Source organism: Glycine soja, chromosome 20 (assembly GCF_004193775.1).
Source record: "Glycine soja cultivar W05 chromosome 20, ASM419377v2, whole genome shotgun sequence".
In the NCBI taxonomy this organism is placed as follows: domain Eukaryota; kingdom Viridiplantae; phylum Streptophyta; class Magnoliopsida; order Fabales; family Fabaceae; genus Glycine; species Glycine soja.
In genome coordinates this window covers 2,545,573-2,557,320 of record NC_041021.1, presented here as the reverse complement: position 1 = coordinate 2,557,320, position 11,748 = coordinate 2,545,573, and positions in this window count along the sequence as shown.

Here is an 11,748-nt window from a genome sequence, read left to right as displayed (position 1 = left end):
GACAAATATCTTTGTTTACTTAATATAACATCTAAATTATTTCTACTATATGAAAATTTTGCAAGTGAATTTTTCAACTCTTTAATTTCTTCTACATATTTATCACAACAACTACAAGAATCTGTTATTTTCTTGTCATTAATAGTGGAGATATTAACTTTTTCATTTGTTTTAGAAATTGAGACTTCATTTCTAAGAAGATCTAATTCTTTGTTTAATTTCGAAATTTCATTTTCTAAATTTGAAATTGTTTTCTTTGATGATGAAACTAATTTTGCAAGTTTAATTGATTCTTTATGAAAATCAGCAAATGCATCTTGCAATTCATCAAAAGAAATAGATAAGTTATTTGAAGATGTTACCTCTTCATCACTTTCGTAACTTTTAGCCATAAGACAGAGATTTATCTCTTCTTTTTCAGAATCTTCAAAGGATTCCAAATCATTTTCATCCCATGTGATGTATGCTTTCTTCAGTTTCTTTTCACTATGATTTTTCTTTTCAGATTTTTCCATCTTTTTCTTGAAGATGGGACAATCAACCCTCAGATGTCCAGGTTGATTGCATTCAAAGCATTTTAAAGTAGAGGATGAATTTTCAGTCCTTCTCTTTGATTTAAAATTGGGTCGCCTCTGATTTCCTCTTACTTTAAGAAACTTGTTGAATCTTCTTACAAACAAACTTAGATCATCATCATCATCTGGATCATTATCCTGATCACTTTCTTCTTGAATTGAGGATGATGCTTTAAGAGCAATTCCTTTCTTTTTCTTGTCGTTTTCTTCGTGTTGATGTAATCTCAATAGTTCCATCTCGTGTTCCTGCAACTTTCCAAATAAAGTGGCAAGGGACATATTAGAAAAATCTCTTGATTCAGAAATGGCCGTTACTTTGGGTTGCCATTCTCTACTTAAACATCTTAACACCTTGTTTATGAGATCCTCATTTTGAAATTCTTTGCCTAAGGCTGCTAGATGATTTACTATATGTGTAAATCTCTTTTGCATGCTTTGAATATTTTCATTTGCATTCATTCTAAATAATTCATACTCATGAGTTAGTGCATTTATCCTAGATCTTTTAACATCTGTAGTTCCTTCATGTGTTAATTGAAGAGTGTCCCACATTTCCTTAGCACTCTTACAATTTGAAACCCTGAAATATTCATCCATTCCCAGGGCAGATGTTATTATGTTTTTGGCTTTTAAGTTGTATTGTACTCGTTTTCTATCCTCTTCAGACCATCTATCTCTAGGTTTTTCTATGGTTATGCTTTCACTTGATGAACTACCATCTATTGAAACTCTTTCTACTGTGGTGGGTATATAAGGCCCTATTTCTATGGCTTCCCAGATATTTAGATCTATCGCCTCAATAAAAATTTGCATTCGGGTTTTCCAGTAGTGGTAACCCTCTTCATTAAAGATTGGAGGTCTATTGATAGAATTCCCTTCTAGAAATAAGGAATTTGCTGAGGCCATCTTTTTCTTGAAGCTTCTAAACTTTATACAAGAATGAAGCTCTGATACCACTTGTTAGACATGTGGCCTCAGATATCTTAAGAAGGGGGGGTTGAATTAAGATATTCCAAACTACTTCCCCTAATTAGAAATCTATTTTACTTTTTATTCAAGTTATGAATTCCCTTAATGACAATCTTCTTAAATATTAATTCAAATAAAACAATTTGAATATGAATATAAAGCAATAATAAATAAAGGAGATTAAGGGAAGAGAGAATGCAAACTCAGTTTTATATTGGTTCGGCCACACCCTTGTGCCTACGTCCAGTCCCCAAGCAACCCGCTTGAGAGTTCCACTATCTTGTAAATTCCTTTTACAAGTTCTAAACACACAAGGACAATCCTTCCTTTGTGTTTAGAATTCCTTTACAACAAGAGACTCACGGTCTCTTAATCCCTTAGAGAATGAGAAGAAGAAGAAGAATAAATCTCTCTAGAAAGAGATGGATTTTACAGATTGAGCACTCAAATAATTCCTTAATGAATTGCAATTGAATTGGCCAAGGAATTCTTAAGAGGATAAAATGAATTTGCTCTTTGAGAGGATAAACACTTGTTGTTCTTAAAAATCTCTGAGCAATTTCGTGTTTAAGTCACATATATATAGACCATTGGTGGTCATGAATAAAGCCTTTGAAAAGTTGTGACTCTTAAAATTATTTTTCTGAAAATCCTGTCTAGTAATCGATTACAGTAATTGTGTAATCGATTACAACTTTTAAAATTTGAATCAAAACGTTTATTAACTGCTGGTAATCGATTACCAAAATTGTGTAATCGATTACACAGTCTAAAATTTCGAATTCAAATTTTTGTAGCTGTTATAAAACATATTTGGCCACTGGTAATCGATTACATCCTCTGGTAATCGATTACCAGAGAGTAAATCCTTTGTAAAACACTTTTTAACTTAAATTAATTGGCCAAACCTTTTGCGAATTCAATTAGGAATTCCCTTCTTAATATACTAGTGATCATCTTGATGCTGTAACTTGTAATCTTGAAGTATCTTGAAGTATTGTCTTGAATTTAATCTTGAAAAGCCCATTTACATCAATTGCATCATATAATCATGATCATCATCAAAACATCAAAAGCAATTGCATCTACAACTTCAACATTTATTCTCCACAAAGCACTTCTTCAACACTCAGTAGATATTCAGTCTTCATTCCTTTAAGAAAAAATACTAAAACGGCTCAGAGAATGGCTTCAAAATCATCGGCTGACTCAACGAAGACAAGTACCAGTTTTGTTCATCATCAGCTACAAGCAAGGTCAATGTAAAACCAATTACTCGCTTACTTTCTCAAATTACTTTGAACATTATAATCCCAATTTAAAACCTCTGCACCTCTTTTGTCAGTTCATACATAGGTTTTCTTTCTCTCCTGCTATTCTGTTCTAGCTATCAAACCAAGACTTCTTCCTTGCTTTATGTTTTGACTGCATGCACGAATATATTTTGACTCATTAATATTGTCAACTGTTATAAATATTGTTTTTTTTTTATTTTTTTACCAGCAAACAACAAATACCCAATTTCCTTTGTTATTTGCTTTGTTTATTGATATTAAATTACAATATAGTACTATATGTTGCTTTTAATTTGGAATATACTACTCATAGATAGCAATTAAATATAATATTCTGCTGGTACAATTGTTATTTGCTCTGTTTCTTCATGACTTTGAGTGTCTTATCATGTTACAAATCCTTTTATTATGCTTATTCTTTACCTCAATTGTGTCTGGATAGCGAATTATGCTGCAAAACTTCGGAATTTGGACCTATATTGATCTCTCATGTTCAATAATAGTTGTCCATTGTAATTTTAGAGCAAACCAGAAAACAATCATAGTCATATTCTATTTTATCATATGAGGAATCTGACATGTAACCAAACTAGAAAACAGACATAGTCCAACAAATTATAACTTTGTTTACTTTCTGACCAACGTAAACAATCCGAAAACTTGGCTATAGCTTTTCTATTCTGATTGTTAATCTACATTCCAGTCGAAAGATACTTTATGTCAGTAGCATGTTTTCATCTCAATGTTTAATTTCAAAATAGACTTAATGTGACCTGTTAAGTTTGGCAAGAGTATCACCCTGAATGTTTGATCCAAAAGATTATAACCACATTTACAGCAGTAAGAATGTTGCACAACTTTTATATTTGTTAAGTTTAGAAGTTTTTCATTTTAGTCATTCAATGATACATTCATTCATTTTATTATGTTGTTGTCATTCTCCAGATATTTTAAATTTTCCTATTTCAGTACCATACTTGATTTTAATTTTTGCATTTCCTCTCACTGCAGATTCAATATCCAATTTACACAAAACCATTAATCCTACAATTCATTGCAGTATTCTGCAATGATATGGTAATGTTACATACCAATTGTTTTTATTCTTCATGTAGTTTCATATTTGCTTTCTTGCTATGATTTTTTGTAGGACATGATAGAAGTGCCCTCTTTTTACCACCGACAATGGGCACGAGAATACCCTGAGTTAGTGAATTTTAGATATGATGGAACAACATACCAAATCAGGCTAAGGCAACATCGGGGAAAAGTCTACTTTGCGGAAGGGTTGCACGAATTCAGAAAAGATTTTTCAATTTTTGAATCTGTGATCATTAAATTCTTGGCATGCAACAACAAATCCATGTTTCATCTTTATTTCATTCCCTCACTAGAATGTCAGACTTGCGGAAGGCCACAACTGATGTCAAGACAATATATTTGGACAGTCGAAATCACACAATCAATGCTTGGTGCACCATGACCACTGGTAACAATGAAAACCTCTTTAATGTTGCTTATTAATTCATGCTTATATATCATACTATTTTTTTCCATGTAGAGACTCCTCAACTGTGCCATGCCACATGTAAATGTCTGCGATCGACACATGACCATTCTCAGAAGATTTGGACCTCCATTACGGTGGAATGTCGTGGTGGTTGACCATGGAGTTGGGCGCAGATATGTTGTACAACCATGGTATCAATTCCTTGCAGATAATGATTTCTCCCACGGTGATGAAGTCTCCTTCTATTAAGGGAGCATTGACAAAATATGGGAAATTGTCATCCGCTGGAGAAAGAATTGGGACTACTAGATTTAGTTTATGTGCTTTGATTTTTCTATCTTTTTGTGTTTTATGAACATTTTGTCAACTACATGGTCTCTTTCTTATTTACTTATTTGACTTTGAACATTGGGTATATTATAAATGTTTAATCTTTTTTATTTTACAGATTAGCTTAAAGTTTATTTCTGTTTTGCAAAAGGAAAAAGTATAGATGCCAAAAAAATTGCAACCCAGGGGAATAGAACTGATCCCCGATAAGAGACTCATGTGCTACATCCTCTTCATCATTGTACAATATGATGCAGCTTAACATGACTGTTAAGTTGGTACTTACACAGCTTTTTGAATTATATATGATGTCTAAATAGTTCACATTATTAATGCCTTCTATTTAAGTTCTTTCTAGCTATCCTTTCCTGCCTGCAGATGTTTTCATTTTAGGAACCTTCGACGTTCTCTTATTTTTTCTATATTTTGGTGTCTATCCATGTTTTTCCTCTCTGTTGTCATTTAATTGAAACAAATTATAAAAGCTATTCGAGAATAAAACAACTGATGGTCACATCAACATAGTTTCATCTTAGACATTTCGTGCTGCAGTCACCTCATATTTATTTGTTGCCTATTCGACTGCTTATGTTTTACAGACCATGTAATATCCATGTTCTGTTTTCAGATTTACTTGATCAAAACAAGAAAACCTATCCTAGCATGCTGTGTTTTTAGACCAGATACATATATATAATTTATGTGTTTGCCTCTGTAGTTGTTTGATCTATGTCCACATATGACACAATCAAAGTTCTTCTGTTTCATCCATGTTAAGCTTGATTAGCATCACAGATTAGCCATCTTGTTGTACTGGTTTTTTCACTTTTAATTCAATTATATTAACAACTTTGTTAGATAGTTAACTCAATCCTAATCTTTTGTCCTCTCCATTTAGTTATTTAAGCCTCTATTTCTTTGCAACATCACCAAATATAACTTATCTTGCTAAGACAGCATACTCAAATGCTAACTTGTGTTTTTTCAAATGGGCTCGGACAGCAAATCAACCACCCATTTATATTGCAATCTACAACAGCATTCGATTGTTACAACGTTAATAAAAGCCTATTTTGGCAACTTTTTTCTATACTACTTTGGATATTGTTATTCCTTTGTTTTGCTGTTTTGGCAAAACACTATATACCTCTATAATTATAGTTATAATATCATATTAATCACTTTTCTATTATCCTAATTGTCTTGATCGAAATTTGGAAAAACAATTTTTCCTTGCCATACATTTATATCTATTTTGTCAAAACACTATATACCTATATTATTGTAATTATTATATTATATTAATCATTTTTCTATGATTCTAATTGTCTAAATCCAAATTTGGAACAACAATTTCTTACTTTTTTTCTTTCCATACATTTATATCTAAGTGAATTGATGATATATTTAATAAGTTAAATTAATTTAAAACCAATAAACTCATTCCAATTAGAACTATATGTCTAAGAAAAAAAAACTTTGTAACCTCTATTTATTCCAATTTTTATAGTTTTTTTTAAATGACTATTTTTAATTTTTCTGATTTTGAAAAAAACCAAGACAAAAAAATAGTCGTTACTTGATCTATCAACCTAAACAAACTATTATTCAATAATAGTCATTTCTTTTATATATTTTCATACACATTAAATTTACAAAAAAAAATCATCTCATATATTTATAATTATTGTTATAATATATGAGTCTTCACATACAATCCTCGAAGCCAGCCATCAATAGTGCAACAAAATTCCCACTAAAACCATTCCGCCAGTTACATCTTCTCGGCAATTAGTCTGTGACTCCCGCACTTCTTCTCCAAAAACCATTCCGCTTCCACACAGCCAAGCTCAATCGTTTTTACTCACTTATATTTGCCATCTAGAATAACTTTAATCAAGTAGGTTAATATTTTAAACAAGTTATAACACTAACCGTCAGTCTGACTCATATTTCAACTCAACCTAGACAAGCATGACTTCACATTCATCCTCCGCTACAAGCAAGGGTTTTTTTTGTCCTCTGCCATTCTACACATGGATTAAAAGCCTATTATTTGTTATAGATGACATATTGAGTACATGCATACATATATTTTCATTGATTAACATTACCAATTTTGACTCACAAATTTAATTTCTATTTTGACTGCTACACCAGAAAAGATAAATTTTTCTCCTTATCTCTTTTGTTGCTTCGTATTAAATTGCAAGATGTTTCCATATATTGATCCTAATTTTTAATACTCGCTCATGCATGTTGATTATTCTGACATTAGGTTTTTTTATAATTTATGAATGATCCATATTCAAGGACTGCTGTCTGTTTGAGGTCATATATAAATCACTGCCCCAGTTTTATAATTTATAATACTAATTTAAGAACAAAACCATTTTCTGCATTAAAAATTCAGAGTCATAGAAATTTTGTAGCACAGGCCATTCAATATTGTCTGCCCTAATATACACAATACAAACAACTTGGCTTTTACTTTCATATTTTGACTTATAAAAACTAGATTCTGATGTCTAATATTTGTGCTTTACCTTTTCCTGTCCAGTTTTTTATAAATTATTCCCTGTTTTGTTTTGTGACAAATTTAATTAATTTTTGTGCTATAGGAACCACACATTTTATTAGGCTTCGCAGATATGGCAGCCGGTACTTTTTTTCTGATGACCTAAAAGAGTTTAGAAGAACTCACGACATTGACGACAGTGTCATCATGCGGTTTTTTAGTGGTGACAAAAATACCACCTTCGAGGTGGATGTCATTGGACCTATCCTTGGGCAGCACCGTCCGAGGTCGGTTCTGGCAACCAGGAGACACATCTTTACAGCCGATGTCATCGAACACATGATGCAACTGAGCCTCCCTTTGGTAATGGTTTGCTAGCCACCCAATTATGTTCATGCTATTAAATTATTTACTTTTATTTTGCTTTAACGCTGACTACATGTTGTTATTTTTCTCACCCCAACTTTTCTTTATGACAACAAACCTATTCTATTATTAAATTTTTGTCTTTATATTGATTAAATTTAAATAACCCTGAATGCTGTAAATACAATACAAGTAAAACATTCAGTCGTATGATCACTGTTTTTTTTTTTTCAATGCAGGTCCTTCCACCAGCAACTTTCAATTTTTTTTTTGGATCACAAAAAATTATTCCTGTTCGGAGAGGCTATGGCAAACGTCAACAATGGCAAATCACCATGCACGATGGTGTCCCATCTGTTGCCCAACCATGGTTCCAATATCTCTCTGAAAATAATTTAATGGTTGGAGATGAGGTAATATTCTTCTTCAGATTTGACGAACACGTATGGGAAGTTGTATTTAGAAAGGAAGTTATATGGGATGATGAGGACCTTTCCAGCTGAAGATAATGCATAAACACCATGGACACAAACTCTTTTTTGTTTATTTCTTTTATGTTTTTATTAATGTTGTTACTCAAATACATCACGGTATCAGACAATTTCAGTTTTATTATTTTGTTGCTTCAATGGTTTTGCCTACCAAGGTTTAACCATGTTAATTAAGTATCCTTTTGTTCTATTTTGTTATATTTTCCTCTTTATATGTTAATTAAGCTTGCTCATCATTTTATTCCTATTATGTGATTAAAAAAATTACCAACTTTGGCGTACATCAAAAATACTACTATTATTATTATTATTATTTGCTCGCCGTTTTTTATAAACTTTTTTCTTGCAAGACTATTCTTCTTACATTGTTTTCGGCACAATTTATATGCATTTTTTCCCAATTTCTGTTTTCATTTTTTTAACATTTTTCTGTTGCTTTACATTTAAAATGTATAATGATATATGTCATATTGTTAATTATATCAATTGTACATGTTTGGATATATATAGCTGGAGTTAAAGTTTTAATTCTGTCATACAATATATATAATGCATTTATTATATTTTCCCAAAACCATGCTTTTTAATTATATTGATAGTGTCATTTGTATTGACTGTAAATATTTATCATGGAATTTATAATGTTTTTCATGATTCAGCATGGATATAGTAAATAGTTAATATTAGTATGAATTATGGAAATCAAATATGGTTACCATAGTTTGTTTTTAGACAAATTTTACATAAAATAAATAAAAATTACAAACAAATCTTTGTAGATGGAAAATATTTGACTAGAATTGTGTTAACTGTTTATTTTTTTAACAAAAAATCAAAATTATTTTATCGATATTTCAAGAAAAACAATCTACAATTTAGTGTAACATGTTAAGTACATTATTTAAAATCACCATGTCTGATTATTAGATTGGTTATTTAAATTTAATTTTTTTTAAGAATCGTGATATCATTTTCCTTATGAATGACAGGAGCCTATTGTTACAACTATATTTAAATTGGGCCTTAAAAGTTTACAAGAATTTGTCTTCTTTAGATCATCAATTAGTACAACCATTTGTATTCTTGCAGGGAGATTCCTCACTTCAAAGAACACATTGTTGCTTAAACCATTTCTTTTAAAAAAATGATATGCAAATTAACAAATGATTTTTTCCTATTCATTAGGAGTGACCACTCCATCAAATTCTATTTTATTTTATTATATTCATTATTAATATTCTTATTATTATTGTTATTATGAATAAACTCTAGCTAAGGTGTGTTGTTATGCTTTAACCTGAAATACTATCATTATTATTATACCCTGTAATTTTTTTTTATAAAATTGTAATAACCTCAATTAATACAAATACAAACATTTCTAATTTTCAGCAAGACGACTTCACCTTCAACACTAAAATTATTGGACATCCATTTATAAAATAACACACAAAAATAAAACACATTCGAGGAAAAAAAAATCCCAATTTGTTGGTTTTTTGGGTATTTTAGTCTAGCTCCTACTGTCGCTTTCTACATGCATTTCCGGTCATTCCTTCAACTACTACTCCACCTTTTGCATGCATTCCCGATCATTCAAGAACAAGAAAGTTCTTACTCTGTCTTTGCGCATTCTCTCATTGTTTTCTTTCCTTGGTTTGGTTTCTTTCTTTTTCGTTTTTGTTCCTCCATTATTTAAAGTTTGATTTTTAAACTGCTCTCAGGCCTTCCAATTTGTGCACATTTGGTCTTGCTTAAACTTTTCTTGGTTCTTAGGTTTAAATTTTCCAACTGCTCGGAGTTTCCATTTTGTGGAGATTTCCTGTTGTCGTGCATTTTGGTTTGAGTTCTTGCGGTTTTGTTTTTTTCTTTACATTTGTTCACAGTCGCAGGTGTTTTGTTTTAATACATGCATGTTTAGTGTTGTTTATGCATGTTTGTTTGTTACCCTTTTTTATGATCGACCGGTTGGCTGGTGTTATTTTTTGTATGTTTTTAGCCAGGCCAAACAAAATCGAGTAATAGCTAAGGTATCATTGCGAGAGTACTATTTTGCTATCGAGGTCACCTTGCATAGCCATGCCTTCAATGTTTTTTGGTTGTGGGCCCTTAAGTTTTGGTCTATATTTATGCATGCTTGCCTATTCCGTGTTTTTTTAATTCATGTTTTCTCTGATGTTATTCATCATGACAGAAATATTTTATGTTTGATAGATACTATATATTGTTGTTCCTTTTTGGTGCTGTTGTTGGCTGTTCAAAAAAACAGAATCAAGTCAGCTCAATTATTCTTTCAATCTTAGTCATCATATTTATGGTTTGACTTATCATTTCTTTTTTCAATAAATAACATTCTATTTGTTGTTATCATGTTATGTGGTTTCAATTTCTATGTATGTGTCTGACTTTTTGTTCAGACTAATGGCACGTATTGCTGACAAGATAAAAACCATTGATGGATCTAAAGAAACTCTGAAACTTGCTGTAAGGATAACTGAACTCTGGTTTGTTGGGACGCCGGGTAGGTCTAAACAAGCTGAGATGATCATTGTTGACTCTGACGTATGCTTTTAATTTGTGCTTTTCGTTCATGAATTGTCTCTATTTGTAGCCGTTAATTAGATATTTTTATTATTCATAGGGTGATCAGATCCATGTGGTGTGTAAGAAAGACCAGTTAAAGGCATGGAAAATGGATTTGAAAGAAGGTTGTACTTATGTGATGCACAATTTTAGAGTCAGTAAGAATGATGAATGGTATAGGGTTTGTGATCATCCATATAAATTGACATTTATTGGAGTTACGGTTGTCAGACAGTGTGAATTGGATGGCCTTCCTTTTAAAAAGTATAGATTTGTAGATTTTTCGGATGTCATTGCTGGCCAATTACAGTCTGACCTATTAGTAGGTAAGCACAGCTAGATTTACATTTCTAATTTCATCACTAGTGTTTGTGGGTTTTATTTTCCGTTACTGATTTTTTCTTAATTTTTTAGACATCATTGGTGTCGTTGACGAGGTTGTCTTTCGTCATATTTCACCCAGAAGTAAGAGAGTTGTTTTTAAGCTTATGAATTTGAGGTAAAGGTCTGATATGTTCTATGAGTTACTCATGGTTGTATGACTGTATGGTTGTATGTTGTTAATTGATTGTTTGTATAATGAATTATTTTTTTCAGTAACCAATTGTTGTCTTGCACTCTATGGGACGATTATTGTGTCCAATTTCAGTAACCAATTATTTTTTATTTGGATCTAGATTTAAATGTCTCCCCAAAAGCACTTGATAAACTACTGGATCATCTGCTTGCCTTCAAAGTCAAAATCCAGCCGCAGTATAAAAATTCTGTTGTTTTGAAATGCTCCACTGACTTAACTTTAATTAATGATGTTCTGGACATGTTGCCTGATGCTGAGGTCCTGTTTTATGGAGTTGTTTTTCTTCATTATTGTTATATGTATATCTTATTTATATGCTAATTTATTTTTCATCGATTCTGCCGGTCTCAATCAACATCTTATGCAGACATGTTCAAAGATTAAAGCTACAACACCATTTGATTCCAATGATCCTGTCCACGATGAATCTATAAGTTTTAAGTTTTGGCGTCTCTTTGCAATATAGTATTTGCATAGAGATATTTGGACTAGGATTCTAATCCACATGCATAAAGATTATCGAATGGGATCAAG